At 41.6% G+C, this 19,915-nt stretch overlaps 1 long non-coding RNA gene across 1 annotated transcript; it reads left to right on the top strand.

Annotated features, from left to right (window-relative positions):
* Positions 1 to 7,038: 7,038 nt before the first annotated feature.
* On the top strand, positions 7,039 to 18,491 carry LOC121713396. The gene is made up of 3 exons (XR_006032812.1): positions 7,039 to 7,051; positions 14,383 to 14,537; positions 18,375 to 18,491. It is a non-coding gene; the product is annotated as an uncharacterized LOC121713396 (long non-coding RNA).
* The last annotated feature ends 1,424 nt before the right edge of the window (positions 18,492 to 19,915 follow it).

A 19,915-nucleotide genomic window follows, 5' to 3' on the forward strand; every position in this document is an offset into this window, starting at 1 on the left:
GCGACGGTGTATGGTATTTTGCTAACTAGTGCTTAAAAGACAGTCACAGCTGTACCCAGGGGTCCTTGTCTCTGTGTTATCCCCAAGTTTATTGAGCTATTATTGTTTGTTTCTGTTCTGACATTCTCCCTGACCAAGTCTCCTTTCCCCCTCCTGGAGCAGTTAAAGAGAAATAAAAAGCAAAAATTATTGACCAAAGCTCTCTGTTCCTATCCATTTATTTGGGTCACCTGCAACACACTTAAAGTCCACCTTGTTACACATGTACTGTATCTTCCATTATGTGATTTAACCACAAATGGGATCAAAAGAGATTGAAGAAATACTGTAGAAATGGTGTGTATACTCCATGTTTCTTGGTCTTTTCTAGTATAAGTATATATACTTTTTTGATCCCGTGAGGGAAATTTGGTCTCTGCATTTAACCCAATCGGTGAATTAGTGAAACACAAACAGCACACAGTGAACACACAGTGAGGTGAAGCACACACTAATCCCGGCGCAGTGAGCTGCCTGCTTCAACGGCGGCGCTCGGGGAGCAGTGAGGGGTTAGGTGCCTTGCTCAAGGGCACTTCAGCCGCGGCCCACTGGTCGGGGCTCGAACCGCAACCCTCCGGTTACAAGTCCAGAGTGCTAACCAGTGGGCCACGGCTGCCCCACTGTCTTCTAGATTGAGAGTGCTGGAACTTCTGCAAGACTGTACTCTTAAACACCACACCATGTTGCAGACTGCAGGATGCTTCAGATCTGTGATGTCCTTTGAGGACAAGAGGACCATTGTGTCCGACTTCCTGAGATGGTTTATCATTGATCGCAACATGTGTGTGATTGAATGCCTAATGAAAGAACGGACAGGAAGAACGTGCCTAATTACACACAGTGAAAGTATCGCTACGCTAACTAGCCGAAACTACTGTCATGAGCCTAGTTTCTAAACAACGTTCAACTGTTACGCCCAGTAACTTCGCAAACTTGGTTCAATTTTGTGAATTTGAGGGCAAATTAACCCACAGTATGAAAATATTCTACAATATTGTTGATAAGGAAGATGGTTTGTGTTATTAAATCGCAATCTTACACGAGATGGCGTTCTTGATTGTCGTTATTGGTACGCGAAGCACAGCCATAGGAATGAGGCGCTTGCGCCAAGTTCCTAAGTCCTCTGCTTCAAGTACAATACGTGTGCTAACACAATGAAATTGCCACAGTTAGATAATTTCAAACTCTTCAAGTCCAATATGGATTTTGGTATTCAGAACGCTCCTGGTTTTGGCTGCTTCTAAACTGAATTAGGGTTGTATTAGCTGTACACCCATTTACCTGTTCAGGAACAGTAAACCATGTTCTTTTTTACTGTGTCTACATTTACTGTGTCTATTGTTTGACTAGACTGCTAGAATCAATCACTATTTTGCTTTTCATAGACTAGACTTGTTTTTTCTGCTATTGACTTATTTGTATTTATCAGGTATCTGTTTTAGAGTCTTAGAGCAGGTGTGTGGAGAATATGGGCACAGTCAATTTATTACATTACATTTAGCAGACACTTTTTGACCAAAGTGACTTACATATGTCAGCTATATTACAAGGGATCACATTGTCCCCGGAGCAACTTGGGGTTAAGTGCCTTGCTCAAGGGCACAACGGTGGATGCCGGGAATTGAACCGACAACTTTCAGGCTACTGCACTGCACGCTAGCCCAGCTCCTTAACCACTACACTACCACCGCCCCACCCAATTTATGAGATACATGTGTGTGTTGGGTTCTGAGTAGGACAGTAAAGCACATTGTAAATGTTGTCATCTGATCTCAAATGCATAGTGTGTGTGTCTGTGTGTCTCTGTGTGTCTGTCATGGGTCTTATCGCTGTATGTATATCATTCCAATTCTCCTACCCGGGGAGCACCAGTATGGGGGAGATTGGGGTGTATAACACGTTCAGAAACAGTAAACCTGTTCTTTTTACTGTAATGTTAAAATGGAGTTTATGTGAATGTCTTTAAATGAAATGTTATGTATATGTAATATTAAATATATGTTTAGAGATAGTTGAATATCTTCATCCCTCTCTAAGATAGCTTCTATACTATGGCAAATATCTCATCTAATCTTATCTTTGAATTTCAGAGAGAGAGGGGAGGGAGTATGTTAAAGTAAGAGGGAGAAAGAGAGAGGGTGTCTGCAGTGTTTGAGAATTGATTTCAGTGTCCAGGGCCAAACAAATGGTGGGCAACGTGACCATTGTTGTATTTGTAATAATAACATGGGAAATAATCAAATAAATGGTTTTGTAAACATTTATGTTTAATTGATTTTTACTGTGTATACAGTCAATAGTGAAATTACGGCTGTCCAATTTCTTTGAGCCGTAGATATAGTTCTGATGCAGACTCCCAGTTCCCTGGCCGCTGTAATTGTAAGTGCTCCATTACATATTCCAAGTACTCCTGAATGTTTGCATCACCACATGGAGGCAAAGATGGATTTGCTTCTGGAAATGCATCCAGTTTTTCCAGGTCAACCCCAAAGCCACATAGCCTGGTAAACCAGAGCCTGGAATCTTTCAGATTAAGGGTCTGGCCACGAGTAATGAAAATGGCCCAATTTGAGGGGCGGCACCAAGCATGCATTTGAAACTCTCACTGCACGCAGTTGGATAACGCTACGACCAATCACAACAATTCATCAGTGTCAGTCATCAGTGTAGCTTGCCTTTGTCCCGCCTTCACCGATTTGATTGGTCCCTCTCGCTCGAGAGATAGAAGACATTTGGATCATTGCTCGTGGCCAGAGTATCTTGCGGGCACAATTCAAATTGTGCTCTCGCGAGAACTCTGGATTTCCAGGGTAAAAGCCACAGTCTCTGGAGCCAAATCTAAATTGAGATGTGTATCTTTAAAATCCATGCACATTTGACAGAAATTAAAGTGTGTATGTCAGGTTAAAAAACATTTTTGACAAATGAAGGGACATGAAGCAAGATAGTAGTGATTTTTCTTGAACAATCAACTTTAAATACAATAGAACAATATTTACAGTTATTTTTATAACTGAATTTATGAACATTCCAGGAAACATTCCAGACACAATGATGACCTCATAAGAGGGAGTCCAGCAAAGTTGGTCAATTAAAACACATGGGATAAGGAATCATACAGTAGGTTTTTTTTACACTGATGAGGCCAAAAACATGACTTCATTCCAGTATGTCATGCTAGAGTCTACTACCTGCCTGACATAAAAATATCCTGATGCATATTTTCTTTACTGGCAACCATTATTGATCTTAAAATGTGATGAAGAGGATATGGGTAAGTAGCAATGCTTGAAAATGCCAGTTCTGTCACTTGCCATCACATATAGGCCATTATATCGCCTAAACTAAGTAGAATCAGTAAGCAACTCATTAGTCTGTGTTCAGCCAACCATGGGCATATATGCTTTTCTTTAGAGACCTGACTATAAAACCATCAGTGTATGTGCTACCACACATTTGCTCTTTACTGTGTCTGGGATCCTACTCAATAATGACTCCCATTGTGTTATCCTCAAAATTCACATCACACTATAGGCCTTGAACAGAAAATCCACAGCAAACTACATTTTTATTAATTTGAATCTTTTATTAATGAGTTCATCATTTGTGCAACATATACTCTGCATTATTATGTAAAGATTAACTAAGTCACTGCATGCGCGCACACACACAGATTTCCTTTCCAGCTAAAATGTAGGCTACATCAGTGGCTGCTGAATATGAGACGGCCAAAATGGACACCCTCCCCCTCACTCTCGTCTGTGCTCCATACATTTTGACGAGCAGTGTTTCTACACAACCCCTGGAGGCCAAGTGTGTCTAACTGAAACTGCAGTACCCACCATATTCCCCTTCCCTAACCATCTGCAAAAGCTGGGTAAAAAAAAGAGTGAGTAGTAGGCTTGGGTATCGAATATTGAGTATTGGTTGGAACCGGGACATTCTTTGCGATTTTCCCGGAATCGTTCAAAAGTTTAAATTTCGATTCCTAGTTTCGATTCCCAGTCCGCCGAGCGGAAGAATAAACGGCTGAACACCAACGAAGCGCATTGTTCATAGAATTAAAATTCATGGAGAATGTCAGACTATTTCATTCAGAAAGCAGGGTTCCCACGGATCCTTAAAAAGTCTTAAATACAACTGAATTTTCGAAAGAGAGGTATTAAATGTGCGTATGGGACCGCCAGCGAGTGCAAGAGAGCGAGTGATGTCTCCATCCAGTTTCATGTATTTAAAAAGCAATTGTATAAGTGACTAGGCTATTAGGCTACGGGAGGAAGTGTAGTGGTTGCAGAGAGAAGATGTTTTTCACGGGTTTGGTTAAAGGTGTGAAAACGGTAATAATACAGTAGGCCTATGTACAAAATAATATGCCTGACGTTTTCGTGGTGTAGCTGAGGCCTGAGAGATAGACAGGTAGCCTACGTGGAATGAGGGAGCCTATGGTAGAATGAGCAGGAGAAAGAGTTGGTAAGCCAGTTAGCGATAGGGTGGCCATACGTTCGAATTTAGACGCAGCATCGTTTCACAAACTATGGACGCGAAGACTGCTGGTCAAATTATGTGCAGTGATTCGCAATCAGGAGGAAATACTGTATATGTTAAGTTGATCTGTTTGCATCTTTCCAGCGTGTGTTGCTGGCTTAGCCTAGGGAAGAAAATATCTGTTATAATAGCCTATAAGTTATAATAGCCTACCTGTAATATCTGCCAGCAGCTTGCTTGCCAGCGTTTCCCAGTAGGCTAGACCTACTTTGCAAAAGTTGTGAAATATAACCGCATATTTTTTGAATGTCGGCGACTGCTACATAAAAAAAAGAAATATGTGCGTTCATAATACGTGCGTGATTGAGATGAAACCAGCAGTTTTCAGCAGGATCATGCGAGGAGGACCTGTCTCTTAAAACAAGTCAATGGTTTTACAATGTTTCAGTCAAGCTTTGGTTAGTTTAGATACAACTGGTATGCAAAATGTAGTGGATTAACTTTAATTTGCTGTGCTGCATATTGGACAATAGATGCACATAGTAAATTATATAAAGTAGGGTTATTAAAATATGTAAATAGCTTAGTCTAACTTTGAAAAAAAATATTGAAGGGAATCCAGTCCAGTGCACATGTCTTTGGCAAGTAGCCCTAGGCTACTACAGACACAGGTGAAGAACAGTCAGCCTCAGCAGTAAGCAAAACCAAATATGTGCAGCCAGCTTCAAAAGCAAGCAGCCCAGACCCTAAAATTGGGCATTTATAGCTGTGAAGGTAATTCACACACATTTATTTTTCTTTCACCAAAATATATTTGGTAACTTCTGTAGACATCCAAAATGGGGTGGGGGGTAAAATTAGTAGGAAAAAAAACTATTGCATAAACAGTCATATATATCTTTTTGTCGTGGTATAGTCTTAAGTTTCATTTAGATGTCTTGAAAAGGTCTTAAAAAGTCTTTAAATTTGCACTTGAAAAATGTGCAGATACCCTGAGAAAGACCGTTGGTTAGCTAGCTCATTTAAAATATCCTAAACTTTTTTTGACCCTGCCTTTAAAAAAAATCGGAATCGAGAATCGTGAGGAACCGGAATCGAAATAAGAAATTGGAATCGCAATCGTTCAAATTGAAACGATACCCAACCCTAGTGAGTAGACGGGTAAGAACACAACATCAAGCAACGGACCACAGCTACTGTAAAGTAGCCTTTTTGTCCGAGGATGTCACTGATAATGAAGAGGAGGGTTTGGTGATGGGAAAGGCAGGTATTGATGATGGGGAGGACGAGGAGAGTATGGATGACGTGGAGCAGGATTTTGATTTTGATGCAGAGGAGGCAGGTATGGGTGACTGGGAGGAAGAGGAGGATATGGATGACGTGGAAGAGAAACATGATCATTGTTACTCTAGCACAACAGAGACATCCAATGTTCTTCTAGACCATGCATACATGGTCAGTGATTCACCACAAACACTGAAACGCAAGGTAAATGCGGTGGAATGTAAACTCCAAGAATGCCGCAAAAGGATAAAGGTCCAAAATGACAGAATTAACAGATTAAAAAACAAAGTTCACAGTCTATCCTCGTCATCCTTGAGTTGAAGCAGAAAGCGCTTATTTCGTCTCAGTGTGCTGAGCTTCTAGAGGGCTCCATATCTGGTGTGCCTATGGAAATGCTGTTGAGAGTTACAAGGAATAGGAAGTCTATTAGAATTTCAGAACAATTAAGAACATTTGCCTTAACCTTACACTTCTATTCTGCTAAGGCTTACGAGTATGTGCGTGTAACAGTGATGATTTGGTTTCTTCCACTTGCACTCATTTTTGAGTTCTTTTCTTACACACTGGTAACAGTTGGTTGAATACTGGCCTCTAGTGGTCATACACGTAAAACTGCGTGGCTTTCCTCATAGTTTGAGGATTAGAGCCAGCGGTAAGTTGTATGTAAACAGAACTCCCACATAATTAGATTAGAATTCATTACTAAACATTCCAAATCAACACCAATGGTCTCGAGGTGTTATGCACTTCCTTTGCCAATGTAACCTGTGTATTTTGTGTAGTGTTTTTGTACATTAGAAGACATTTTACGTCGAAGTTTCAAATCACACGTGTGGATAGCTAATATTTCTTCTCCCTCTCATATTAGCATACTGTGTTAAAATCCATGCTGCTGCCTTGCTACGGAATCACTCAAGTGTTCTCTCATGCCAGGTCAATAAATGACGAACTGGTTCCACGTCTCCTTGCCATTTCTTGGGAAAACACAACGCAGACAAGTAGAAGGGGTTACATGCGCCAGTCCTTCGATCTCGTCCTTCCACACCCCCAAACCATCCGGAGCTGGTACAACTCGGTGGATGCAGGTCCTGGATTTACCAAGGCATCCTTTTCTGCACTTCGGTGTCATGTGGAGGACAATAAAAAACAGGGTAAAGAAACTATCTGTTCTCTCATGAGGGATGAGATGTGCATTAGAAAGCAGGTTGAATATTCTGGGGGTAAAATTCATGGCTATGTGGATGTAGGTAGTGGCCAAGTAAACTACTCCTTACCTGAAGCCAGAGAGGCATTAGTGGTCATGCCAGTGTCCATTAATGAATCTTGGAAGATCCCTGTTGCCTCATCAATGGTTTGACTGGAGAAGAGTGAGCAAATATGATGAGAGAATGCTTGCACCGGCTCCATGCCACTGGTGTGCGTGTAGTGACCCTCACCAGTGATGGCACAGCATGCAACTTTAGCATGTTTAGGGAGCTTGGAGCCAAGCTTCAGGTTCCACACATGGAAGCTTCTTTTCCTCACCCTGCTGATCCCTCGCAAAATATCCATGTGTTGTTGGATACATGCCATATGATCAAGCTCTTACGAAATGCCATTGTGGTGTTTTTCAGACTCCTGATGGAGGGAAAATAAAATGGCAGTATTTAGCACATCTAAATCAATTGCAGGAGGATGAGGGCTTACGCCTGGGCAACAAGTTGAAAATGGCCCATGTTGAGTGGCAAAAACAAAAAATGAAAGTCAACCTGGCAGCTCAGGTATTGAGTTCTAGTGTGGCAGATGCCCTTGTCTACTGTGATAAAGAGCTCCACTTATCTTAGTTTAAAGGGTCTGAACACACGGTAGAATTCCTGAGAACAGTAGATGCTGCCTTTGATATCCTAAACAGCAAAAATCCACTTGCGAAGGGTTATAAAGCCCCAATCACAGTACACAACAAGGACCGTGCTGAAGCATTTCTCCACAAGGCTGAAGAATATCTCTTCGGTCTAAGGGATGGTGGGGGAAAACCCTTGTATGCTGGTACAAGAAAAACGTGCGTAATCGGACTCATTGCCAGCTGCTGAAGTGTTCTGAATGTGTTCTGTGACTTAGTGCTGCCTTCCGATGCACAGTGTAAGTATTTGCTGACTTCAAATTAAGTCAGGACCATCTTGAGCTGTTTTTTGCTGCCATTAGGACCAGGGGAGGCTGCAATAACAACCCTAATGCTATCCAGTTTAAAGCTGCATACAAGCACCTACTTCTGAAGCACCAGGTGAGGCAAGGGAATGGGAACTGTCTCCTCAGGGACAACACAGGCATTCTGCAAGCCTCCTCATCAGTTGTACAGTTTGCACACGGGGGTGTTGTTCACTGACAACAGTCACATGTTTGACTCAACTGTTGAATGCAACCATGTTCACTTGCTGGTGAAAATGGCATCCTCCTTATATTGCAGGATCCGTATGCATCACCTAGCGAGGAGACAAACAGAAAAACATAAAGGTACAGCTATTAGGAGGCAATATGCCAAACTTATTTTATTTCATAATCAGTGAGGTGCTGTGTCTTTAGAATTTTCCTTTCACTCACCTCATAGGCCTAATTGGTACAGTGGTACTGGGAAACTTTTGTTAGTTTTAGTAATCCTTGGTTTTCTAATGAAGTTCTGTGGAACGCTGTTAAATTAATCTGAAATAAAGACAGTTGAGGACCTTAGCTCAATACAATACCTAAAACAAAAATGTATGTGTGTCTGCGTGTATATGTATGTGTATATTTATGTGTCTGTCTGAACTAACATGTATTGTGGCGTCATACTAACACCCCACTCCTGGCCTGTACCTTGACGTGGTGAGTGGGCTTTCAACCAAAGCAGGCCTATTATCATCTCCAACACTAATGTCTCTACTGACAATCTGTTGATCTGCTCTGCTGTCATATTGACAATGTGAATTACTAAAATGTTTGTCATTGCCAATTCATAGCTTGGCTAATTTGCCGGAAATCTCCCTGAGCCATCTTTCACCTTACTGGAGTATGCAGAGTTTGAGAACTAGTGCTTGCCTGTTAACTTTGAGGTAGTTGTTATTTGTAGCCTATTTTATTGGCAGCTGTCTGCAGAATACAATTTAGGCTGCAGGTTGTATTCTTTTGGAGATGTTTCAATACAACTAAGAAATTGTGTTTGTGTTGTGGTGTTCATTGGATTTTGTTACGGTATCATTGTAGGCCTATATTGTATTATTGTATTGACAACAGTCACCTGTATACTACAGTAAAATGAGATCCCTACTAGTAGTGGTAGTACTATTTTGGGTTAGGGTGACATCATTTTTTCAATGTGCCTGACAATAATTGTCCTTGTAACTGAGAGCATACATAATTTCAATAAACTACAAGCAAAAACAAAACGTGGTGTTTCTGTTTTTTAAATGTTGGGAGTCGACATGTAAAAGTTCAAGTAGCCTGCCACGTCATAGGTCTACTAAATACTGTCCCACCATCAAATTCAAAGATGAACACATGAACAAAGACCACAATTGTCTGACACCCAACGACTCCTGCTTCACTAATTTAGTTAACTAGCCTTCCAGCTAAAACATGCTTATGGAATTGGAATCAAAAACTGCAGTAGGCTAGCCTAATATTAAGCAGCATCAATAACCCAAAAACTGTCATTCACTGCACGATGAGCCTGACTGCCGCCCCTACTGAAAAAGCAGGGGGCTAAGGCTACCTTTAAACATAATTGTTACCGAGAGGAATCCCAGCCTACGAATTCAATAACAAAATAAATCATGCATAATTAAACATTACCTCGATTAAGGCTACTTGGGTATGGCTTAAAGGAACACGCCACCCAATGTCAGTAGTAATATATGTTCTTACCTTAGCTTTCACGAGTTGAGTCATACCTCTCCGGTGTCGGTATGTGCACTCAAACGCTCTGGTGCACGGCGCAACTGTGTTAGCATGTTGCTATACTAGCGGGCTCAGACGTAGAAGTAATCAAAAACATCCACGTTTTCCCGACTTAAATACAGTTGCACGAGTAGTTGATAAAAATGTCTACGGTCACACAACATGAAACGTGGCGATTTTCCAAGCAAATAAACAGGAGAACTACAATGTGTGGCGCAATAGCACTGGGAGTACTTCGACCTAGCGTAGTAATATTAATTAGCACCTAATTGTAGATCCTATCCACCACAAAGTTTAAAATCCATGCTTGATCGACCCCTCATCCCCCCCCCTCCCCTCTGAGCGAGAGAGAGGCACACACACACTAGAAATGCGCTGATGGGCTATTATTTCAACCATAACTGCATAGCAAAACTTATCATCCATCAGCCATCCATCAGCACCAAAGTTTTTTTTACCAATTTTCAAAACCGCACCCGCCCACCATCTGCTGGTTGTTTTAATGTAGGCTATATGGGTTATGCAGCGCTGCTGACGTGAGGCTAGAAAGCCCTTGCCTGTTCTAGAAAGACTGATCCAATGCAGCAAATATATTAAAAGGCTCCTATTGTACTTTATTTTTTGCAAAAAGAAAGAAATCCTTGATAAAATAACAAGTCATTCACATTATAGGCTACGCACTGTTATGTCAGGGTGACTGACAAGCCTGTTCTGAAGACTCCCATTCATTTTGACTGCATGGGAAGAGAGCGCGTCTTTTTCAGTCAGACAGCGCAATTCATTTTATACCAGCAGGCCGATCGGACAAACTATATGACGCCTCGACATTAAAGAAACTCCGACTCCATTCATTCTGAAAGTCCACCGCACAACAGTGCAACGTGCATGTTCACATTTTTAGTAACAACCGCCAAACTTGCTTGCTTGCCTTACACATCTAAGTTTTCCGACTATTTTTCTTACCTTCTTTTTCCGCTGTGGATGTTATTGAGTTTGTAGAAGTTTTAGCTCTTCTGAACATCTCGCACTGCCATCGCCCGATGTCATTTCTGAGTCATATCACTCTCTGTCTCTCTTTTAAATGCCTATTCCCTGAATGGTAGGCTACAATTACTATGTGTTTTATATATAGGCTAATATTGAAACAAAATAACCCAGGCAGTCTCATCTAGGATATAACACAGGTTGAAGTTAACGTCAAGTTGGTTCTATTTAGGGAGGTGAATGTGTGTAAACATCTGTAGATGACTCAGAAATGACATCGGAAGACAAGGAGTGAATAGTGGCAAGAGGCAAGCTGACAATGGCCCAACGCTATTGTAAAGCAATTTACAAAAGATTCACTGAACAAAAATGCTGATGTGGTACATGAAAATTTAACTAAAAATGTGGAGAATGCAATGCAATCAAGCATTTTGGACGATATATTGTCACAAGCTGGCAGAATAGGCAACAGGCCGATGTGCGTTTTATTTGGAGACTGTTTTGCGAGACAGAGACTGAGTTTGCTGCTGATATTCTGGGGATAGGCTACAGCATAGCCAATGTACGACTTTAGCCTTTTAATATATTTGCTGCATTGGATCAGTCTTTCTAGAACAGGCGGCTTTCTAGCCTCACGTCAGCAGCGCTGCATCACCCATAGCCTATAGCCTACATTAAAACAACCAGCGGATGGTGGGCGGGTGCGGTTTTGAAAATTGGTCAAAAAACTTTGGTGCTGATGGATGATAGGTTTTGCTATGCAGTTATGGTTGAAATAATAGCCCATCAGTGCATCTCTAGTGTGTGTGCCTCTCTCTCGCTCAGAAGGGAGGGAGAGGCTGAGGGTCGATCCAGCATAGATTCTAAACTCTGTGGTGGATAGGATCTACAATTAGGTGTTAACAATACTACTACGCTAGGTCGAAGTACTCCCAAGTGCTATTGCGCCACACATTGTAGTTCTCCTGTTTATTCGCTTGGAAAATCGCCACGTTTCATGTTGCGTGGCCGTAGCATTTCTATCAACTACTCGTGCAACTGTAATTAAGTCGGGAAAATGTGGATGCTTTTGATTACTTCTACGGCTAGTTACGGCAAAGCCCGCTAGTATAGCAACATGCTAACACAGTCCAGCCGCGCACCAGAGCGTTTGAGTGCACGTACCGACACGGGAGAGGTATGACTCAACTCGTGAAAGTTAAGGTAAGAACCATAGACTGTAAAAGGTAAGAACATATATTACTACTGACATTGGGTGGCGTGTTCCTTTAAGGCTGGCTGATGACAGCCGCCAGTGCGCAGCAGTTAACAGTCACCTGTCCAAGACTTATACGATAACAATATTCACATTATTCTTTACCTAAATGTATCCTTTGTGCATATCATATTATCAGAATCAGCCTTTTTGGCCTGGTTTGCGTAAACTAGCAAGGAATCTCCCCACTCCATGAAAATCAAAGGCTACATATTCTCAACTGACTGGTCAAAAAATGTGCACATTATTATCTGCAGGTGTGTGACTTTGACTTACGTGCACGTGGCTGCAAATTGACTTTTAACTTATGTATTTTCTGCCATAGGCATTTTAAAGTATGGATATATGGTGATTAGAAGTGTAAATATCAATTAGAAACCTAAATCTATTTATACATATTAACTGGCGTCAGTGACGTCTTTGACATGAAGATCCCCGGAACTATGCTTCTACTATCATCCTACCACAGGTCGAGATGTGTAGTTGTAACTACACAACGTGAACGTTCGTTGCTACAATGGTTTTGGGAAATACTAACGTAGCTTAACGATGCATCGGACTATGTACTGTAAGTTCCACCACCAGAGTTTAAACTATCGTTTTGGGAAACAGTTGTGTCGTATTTACATAGTTTCAACCATAGATATATATAACCATGTTAGTTGCTAACGTAGTAGTTAGCAACAATGCTTTTGGGAAACGCACCCCAGTGCAGTTTGGCGATTTGGAAAAATAAAAGCCTGTGCTATTATTTGAAGTTTTACGATATATAGTCTAGACCTTGTACTCTGCTATTTCATTATTTCTTGTTCATATGCTTTAATATTTTGCACAGGTTACTGCCCCCAATAAAGCATTACAAAGCATTAACTATTTACTATAAGGTTTCACTCGTCTTTTTCTTTCCAAATGAATCTGTTGAATCTCGCTCTGATAATGATGGATCTCTCAGACAAAGGTCAAGATTATTCATTGTAGGTTATATTAGGTATTCTCTTTAACTGTTTAGAATAAGTGCAAGATACAAAAGGTAATAAAATGGATGACTATCCAGTAATTCCTTGCCAGGTGTTGTATATTCCATTAACATTAGTGCTTTTAACTGTAGGATGTGTATGTTATGTGTATGTCTTGTAGGATGTTGTATGGCATATTTGTTGGTATTGCTGGTTGTTAAAACCAATTGCCATTAAAGTTAAAACCAATTGCCATTAAACCTTAACCTGACCCTCGCCAGATGAATTTCGTTCCGCTTAGCTCCTCCTAGCTTCACTCACATCCATCTGGGACCTCTTCCATTGAGAGTGATTTCTGCAACCGACTTTATGGTTCAGCCAATCAGGACGCAGGGCGGGAGTTCATAGATGAGCCATCATAGATGTGACGTAGTGGAGAAGCGACTGTGAGACTGTTATCAGCGTCACGGGTTGGCTTCGATGTGAGTGGTTGAAGTAGCACGTCAATAGATGACGGACAAGTGGCTTATTCAATCATATGCAAGCATTTTTTGATTAGGCCCAGCCTTCTGAAACACCATTCCAATGGATCGGTTCCAGATGAGTGGAGCTAGGCGGAGCGAAATTCATTTGGCTAGGGTCAGGTTAATTAAACCTTACCTTATGACAGTAAATTTAAAAAGTGAAAGTCAAAGGCTTTTACAGATTTGATATGAGATTTTGCTGTTTTTGTGACAGGTTGAAATAGTATGTGAAATGTAAAAATCTTTGTGTAAGTAGTTAAATAAACTGTTATTGTAAAGGGTTGGAAAGCCCACATTTTCATACCACATGACAAAAGTCCCAAATGTCTTGACACGTTATTATATTTTTGTTTTTTAAACAATATTTACTGCTCTCTCGCCAAACTCTTCCTAGATGGAAGAGTACAACATGAGCCCCCCAAAGTATTGTGTGATCATCAACAATGTTAGGTTTGAAAATAATGAGCGTCATGGATCAAATATTGACGTAGGTAGGTGTTTCCGGCTCAATATTTTAAATTGCTGTATGTAGAAACAAATTGAAACAGACACATACTACTCTTTTTGCATCAATAAACCCTTAATGCCTAAATTCCCTTCTTGAAAACTTAGATGAACTGAAGAAGGTCTTCAACTAGCTCGGCTTCAGAGTGAGCACATGGGTGGACCTGACAGCAGAGGAGATGAGAAGAAGGCTCAGAGACGTCAGGGATACAGTGCAGGGAGACTGCTTCGTCTGCTGTGTGCTCAGTCATGGCTGCAGGGAGGGCATATTAAGGGTGGACGGTGAACTTGTTTTCGTCAATGATATCAACTCCCTGTTCTCAGGGCCTAACTGCCCAGCTCTGCTCAACAAGCCCAAAGTGTTCTTCTTCCAGGCCTGTCAGGGTTCCAGACCAGTTCCTGTAGCAGACACACCGGATTTGCAGAAGGACTTTACAGAGAGGGCCGTGCTGGGGGGAAGACCCATCTCAACACCAGCTTACTCTGACTTCCTTAACTGCCTGTCCACAGTGGATGATATGTCTCCATCAGGTGCATTAAAACAGGCTCGTGGTTCATCCAATCCGTCTGCAGACAGCTGAGAGAAAGTTGCTCAGAGTGAGTACCATAGACAAATAACATGAGAACCATTAGATCTCTTTTAGTATTTACCCTTAAAAAAATAAAATGTTTGCAGTAGATTTGCAGCAAAGTGGGTGATTTGTGGGAAACAAATGAGTTCACCAGAAAATATTGCCAGAAGTTTGTCAATGTTGGCCGCTACAGGCAAACTTCCAGTAAAGTTCTGGCAACAAGTTTGCCACTAGTGGCAAATGTGTTCGCCAGTGATTTGCTACCACACTTAAGGCTGTATTTTGCATACTGGCGCATGGCGTAAAACTCGTTTTCCACCTGCACAAAGTTTAATTCTGTATTTTGCACGTTTATTTTTTAAACAATGCGCCCAGGGGTGTGGCAATTAACAACCTAGGGAGTGGTATGACGCATTGTCTAAAAATTGCTACTTTACACCTGGTCAGAAGTCTATGGCAAGTTGTGTATATGTTATTTTAAGAGCGCATTGTCAACAGTGATATTGGCAGGTGCCAGGGGCGCCTGCAGGAATTAATGCTATGGTACGCACACCCGACCCATCCCCCCCCCCCCCCCCCCCCCCCCAATATTTGTCCGTTTCCCGGTTTAGCCGTGCATTGGTCAGCAAAAAAATTAGCCTACATAGCATAACAACATCCACATGCAATAATACAACAACGACGTCTACTATGACCTATTCATTTGGACAACTTGATACAGCCCTATACAGGCTAAAGTTACCTTGTTTTGTTCTTGACGTCTGGCTTTAAACAGCTGTAATGCAGTCTAACGTTCTGACAAGCACACCAATTGCCTACCTTGTTCTTGCCCATCTGGAATAACTCCTCTAGCTTTGCTGCCTCCATACTTTCTGTTGTTTAAACTTGTGATCCATCATGAGTATTGAATTAGTGAATTAGCTCAACATTGTGTGCTGATAACCATATATAGATAGATAGCCGAGTAAAAGAAAACAAGTAGCGTACGTGCCTGCATGCGTATTGTGTCTCCTGCTCAAACTAAATGTGTGCGCGTTAATTGTTAAGTGTTCACTAAGTTACGTAATAGAAAATTGTAAATAGCCTGATGGCATGCAGCTAATGGGATACTGTGCATAGTTGGGAAGGTATGGTGGGCCAATTTGGTGTGAATACACATTACACACACACAGGGAAATTTTCTCTCGTTGTTGAGCCTGATGGTACGCACAGTGCGTACGGACGTACACCTGCAGGCGCGCCTGGCAGGTGCATGCACCATCCTTCTATCATTAATGAACGCACACCAGCGCACGTCCATGCAAAGCATTACAAATTGCACGATTACAATGGGAAACATAATTAGAATAATGATATTACGAAATACTGTACATCTCATGATGAGTAGTTTTTCACCATCATTTGCAAATTGGTAATGACGGTTAAAAGTGATTAGGGGAGAGGCGAGAGACACGTATGGAGCACAGCTGAAGACGCACTGTCACGAGATATAAGCAACTCCTCTGCAGGATAAATGTTGTTTTGTTCAGTCATTTGAGCAATATTAGGGTAAGTGTTGCTCTTTTCAGCCTATGTTTTCGATGGTAACCCATTGTCAGTCAATAGTGAAAGTAACTGTATATAACTGTCTTGTCATTGACTGACACCTTGATGAAGTTAGTTTCACTTTGCCAATGAGTTCAAATAATAAACGAGTGCAAATGCATCTATGCTAGTGTGGGGGATGTGGGGATTTCTGGTTTATGTGCCCACCTGCACTGGCAACCAGTGTGGCTTGTGTGACTGCAAGCGTGGTCACATGGGGCAGGTCACATGACTAACTAGGAAGTTAGTGTGTGTGTGTGTGTTTGTTTGTTTGTTGAACTCACTTCTCATGACTTGTTTTAACTTATCAGGGTGAATGCTAGATCCATGTGTTTCACTCTTCATGGAGGACACTGAGGTGACTGCCTGATTTTAAGATTTGTGTGCTGGGCTACAGACACTGATGCTCTGGTAATTTGTTTTATATTTATGATCTTAGTTGTTTGTTTACAATGGTAGTTATAAATCAATTAACTATGTTTCTTTAAATCTGTAGCACTGGAATGTTCCTTTCTTCCTGTGTCACTGTGCTGTGGGGAGTAGTGAACGCTCTTGCAAAGTAGGCTTATATTTACTACATATGTCCATTGTGTAATTGTGCTGTGGAATGTACATGGTAACTAATATGTACCATTTCTTTTAAAAGGGACCAGGCCAGCCAGTGTTTTACTGTTAGTTTTTGGGTTTGTTTGTTTGCTTTCATTTTGTTTGTCTTTTTGTTTGTTTGCATTGTCTCTCTATAACTGCTTGTGCTGGGAGCTGGCTGTTCCTCTCGTCCTATCATAGGCTGTCCTTGTACAAGGCCGGATCCGCAACTCAGTACTGCTCCTTTCGGTTTGGGTGCCACATGGAGGGAGATATTTTCTCGGTGTGTACTGGTAAACAACACAGTGTGGTATTTTGTAGTGGTATCCTGTAGTGGTATTTACTTGTGTTTGCAGTGCTTGCCGTGTTGAATTCTTTTGTGGTGCTGGGTTTGCTGTCTCTCTCTCTCCCTCTCTCACCAGGGCCCCTCTCCAAGATGGGAGCTGTGTGTGCTGACCCGACCTTATTAGCCTAAGGAGTCTCAGCCAGTTATCCCATGCAGTCTTTCTTACTTACATTCTGGATTGTATTTATACTATTTGTAATAAATTTGAGTATTTCGCATATGCCTTTTTGTTAACTGTTCCTTTGTGGGGAAGGCCAAGAACCAGCCACGTTAGAGAGCTTATAGGTTTCTCCCGCCTGGGATTAGGGGGTGGCGTAGTCAGAATAGGTATTCTGCATGTCAGGTACCACATTTATGGCGTAGCCGTGCAGGATGTTAAGGCATTGATTTGTTTATATATGTATGTTTTTTTATTTGTGTTTAAACTGAAACGGTGGCTGGCTCTGGACAACAGAAGACAACTGGACGGCCAAGACGAACCTGTGACTCAAGCCAAAGGCCAGCAACAAGTGTGCAACTATTGCTCGGTTGTCTTTGTTTTGCTTCTGTTGTGTTTGTCTCTCTTGGTACTTAGATACAAAGTCTTGTAAAATGAATCCGGAGCAAGAGAATGTGAGCTCTCAACAAACCGAACTTTATAACTTCCTATTTAGTCATGTGACCTGCCCCATGTGACCACGCTTGCAGTCACACAAGCCACACTGGTTGCCAGTGCAGGTGGGCACATAAACCAGAAATCCCCACATCCCCCACACTAGGTTTTAGTAAAGCATGGTTTAGTGGAATGACCATTCTATACGATCTCGCAAGCAGCCTCCTTCAAATGCGCCATTGAATGTCAAAATACGGATGCATTTATATTTGACATCGCGCTTTGCACCGTTAAAGGGAATGACAGATGTCATTCTCATTGGTTTAAAATGATACGCCCCAAACACACCCATATGATTAAAAAAACCTAGGAACACCTTGTTGCGCCATGCGCTCGGCGTTTGATAACGAAAACCCTCCCAATGTGGACTGGACATCCTACTAAATTTGAATAAGCTTTTGACAAGTGACGATGCGCTTTAGAATGTCATGATGGGGCCCTTAGCCAATAATGGCAAACTTCCAATTAACTTCTGATGACAAACCCAATTTGCATATGACTTTGCTGCAATATTGCCAAAAGTTAACCACAACTGATAGAAATCTAATTTGCATGTGAAAATATGACCTTGCGGCAACTGTTCACCATAGACCTGAAATTTCTGTAAGGGTAGATTTGTAGTGTTGCTTGGAGCACTGATGCTGAAGTTACATGAAGCCAGTTTGTATCATGTACATTTTTGTTTTTATGTCCAGAAATGTGGACATTCTGACAATCCTTACTCAAGTCAATATGGAGGACAGCCAGAAGGACTGCATGCTCGGCAAGTTTCCTGTGAAGCAAACTCCAGAACAAAGACACACCCTGAGGAAAAAACGGAAATGTATTGCTGCTTATGTAATAGTAGCTAGCTGGTATAGCACCTGTGCAGTAAAACTTACCTTAAGAGCGGGGTGGGTAGTAGCGCATTACAAGGTTTTTTTTTTTTTTGAGAAATGGCAACTTTTCATATTCCTTTTTCAAAACTACTTCTACTTAGCCTGACGAGCCAGACCCACATTAAAATGTAGGGTCTGGGCATTCACCATTCGCAGTGCTCAGTCCGAGGGGCGGGACAATCAGTTGTCTTTCAAATTCCCTCTGCACGCAATAGGACATCGGCAGCGCTATGAGTCCCATGCGTTTCCCACCAGCGGAGCTAGTTGGCTAGTTCCAACGTTTGCCAACTTAATAAAAGCTTAACTCGTGTCACACTGTTCGCCAACAGCAACATCCATCTTATTTGTTTTCAAGTAGCAGGGAATTCAAGCCAAACCGTTGCAACTCTGCCATCAATCATTATGTTAAGCCCACCTAACGACTCTATACACGATTTCATTGGCCTGATTGAGTTTTTCGATTTCTGGAGCTCACAAGCCAACGGAGAGTTGCTAGACTAGCCGCTAGGGGCTCGTCTAGATTTCTAGGCTAACTTCTACTCTTACTCAAGTAAATTTTTGAGCCAGAAATCTACTCGTTACTCTGTTTCATTTTCAGTTATGCCTTTCGTTTCGAGTACAAGTTTACTGGTATTATCGGAGGCGAAAGTATCTCCCTAGGTGCACAGTGGAGTGGGAAAAAAGAAACTTCAGGATGCATTGTAATGTTTCCCCTGGGAATATAAAAGTAATGACTGGCCTATGTAGAATCAATCCATGTTATACTACACAGAAATAGATGTTCTATATATCTAACAGATCAGCTAATGCAAAAACGAGATGAGAGGTATGACATGACACAGAAACTTTCACCTAGGTTATATTCATTTCTGGCTAGCATCGTTCAACAACCACATTGGACAACTGAATATACAACTTTATTCACAAGCAAAGCAAATCGAGCACACAAGTTAGAAAAACATTCCTTTATGTAGCCTCAATGTTGTCAGTGCTTACGGACATGCTCCCAGAGTGTAGCGTTATAGCTGGGGGGGGGGGTGGCAATTTGAAATACCATATAGATGTATGGCAGGGCATCTTTAAGAAATTTGACAAAACACAAGCGTGTCAAGATGCATTCATCCTCCGGAAACACTTCTGTTGTGTTGTCTGAATTTTGCTAGTGTTGTGAATTTGCAGGGTATTTCTGTAATGTCTGTGTTGTCTGAATTTTGCAGCGCATGTGTTGTCAAATCGATGAAGATGTTTTTTTTAAGTTGCTTGTATTTTGTCAATTTACATGAGTTTTCTTCATATGCAGTCCGTTTGCACCTGTCGGCCGCCAGAAGTGCCGTCATCCTCTCTACATGCCCTGTAGG

The sequence above is a fragment of the Alosa sapidissima genome, chromosome 7 (assembly GCF_018492685.1).
Source record: "Alosa sapidissima isolate fAloSap1 chromosome 7, fAloSap1.pri, whole genome shotgun sequence".
Lineage (NCBI taxonomy): Eukaryota > Metazoa > Chordata > Actinopteri > Clupeiformes > Clupeidae > Alosa > Alosa sapidissima.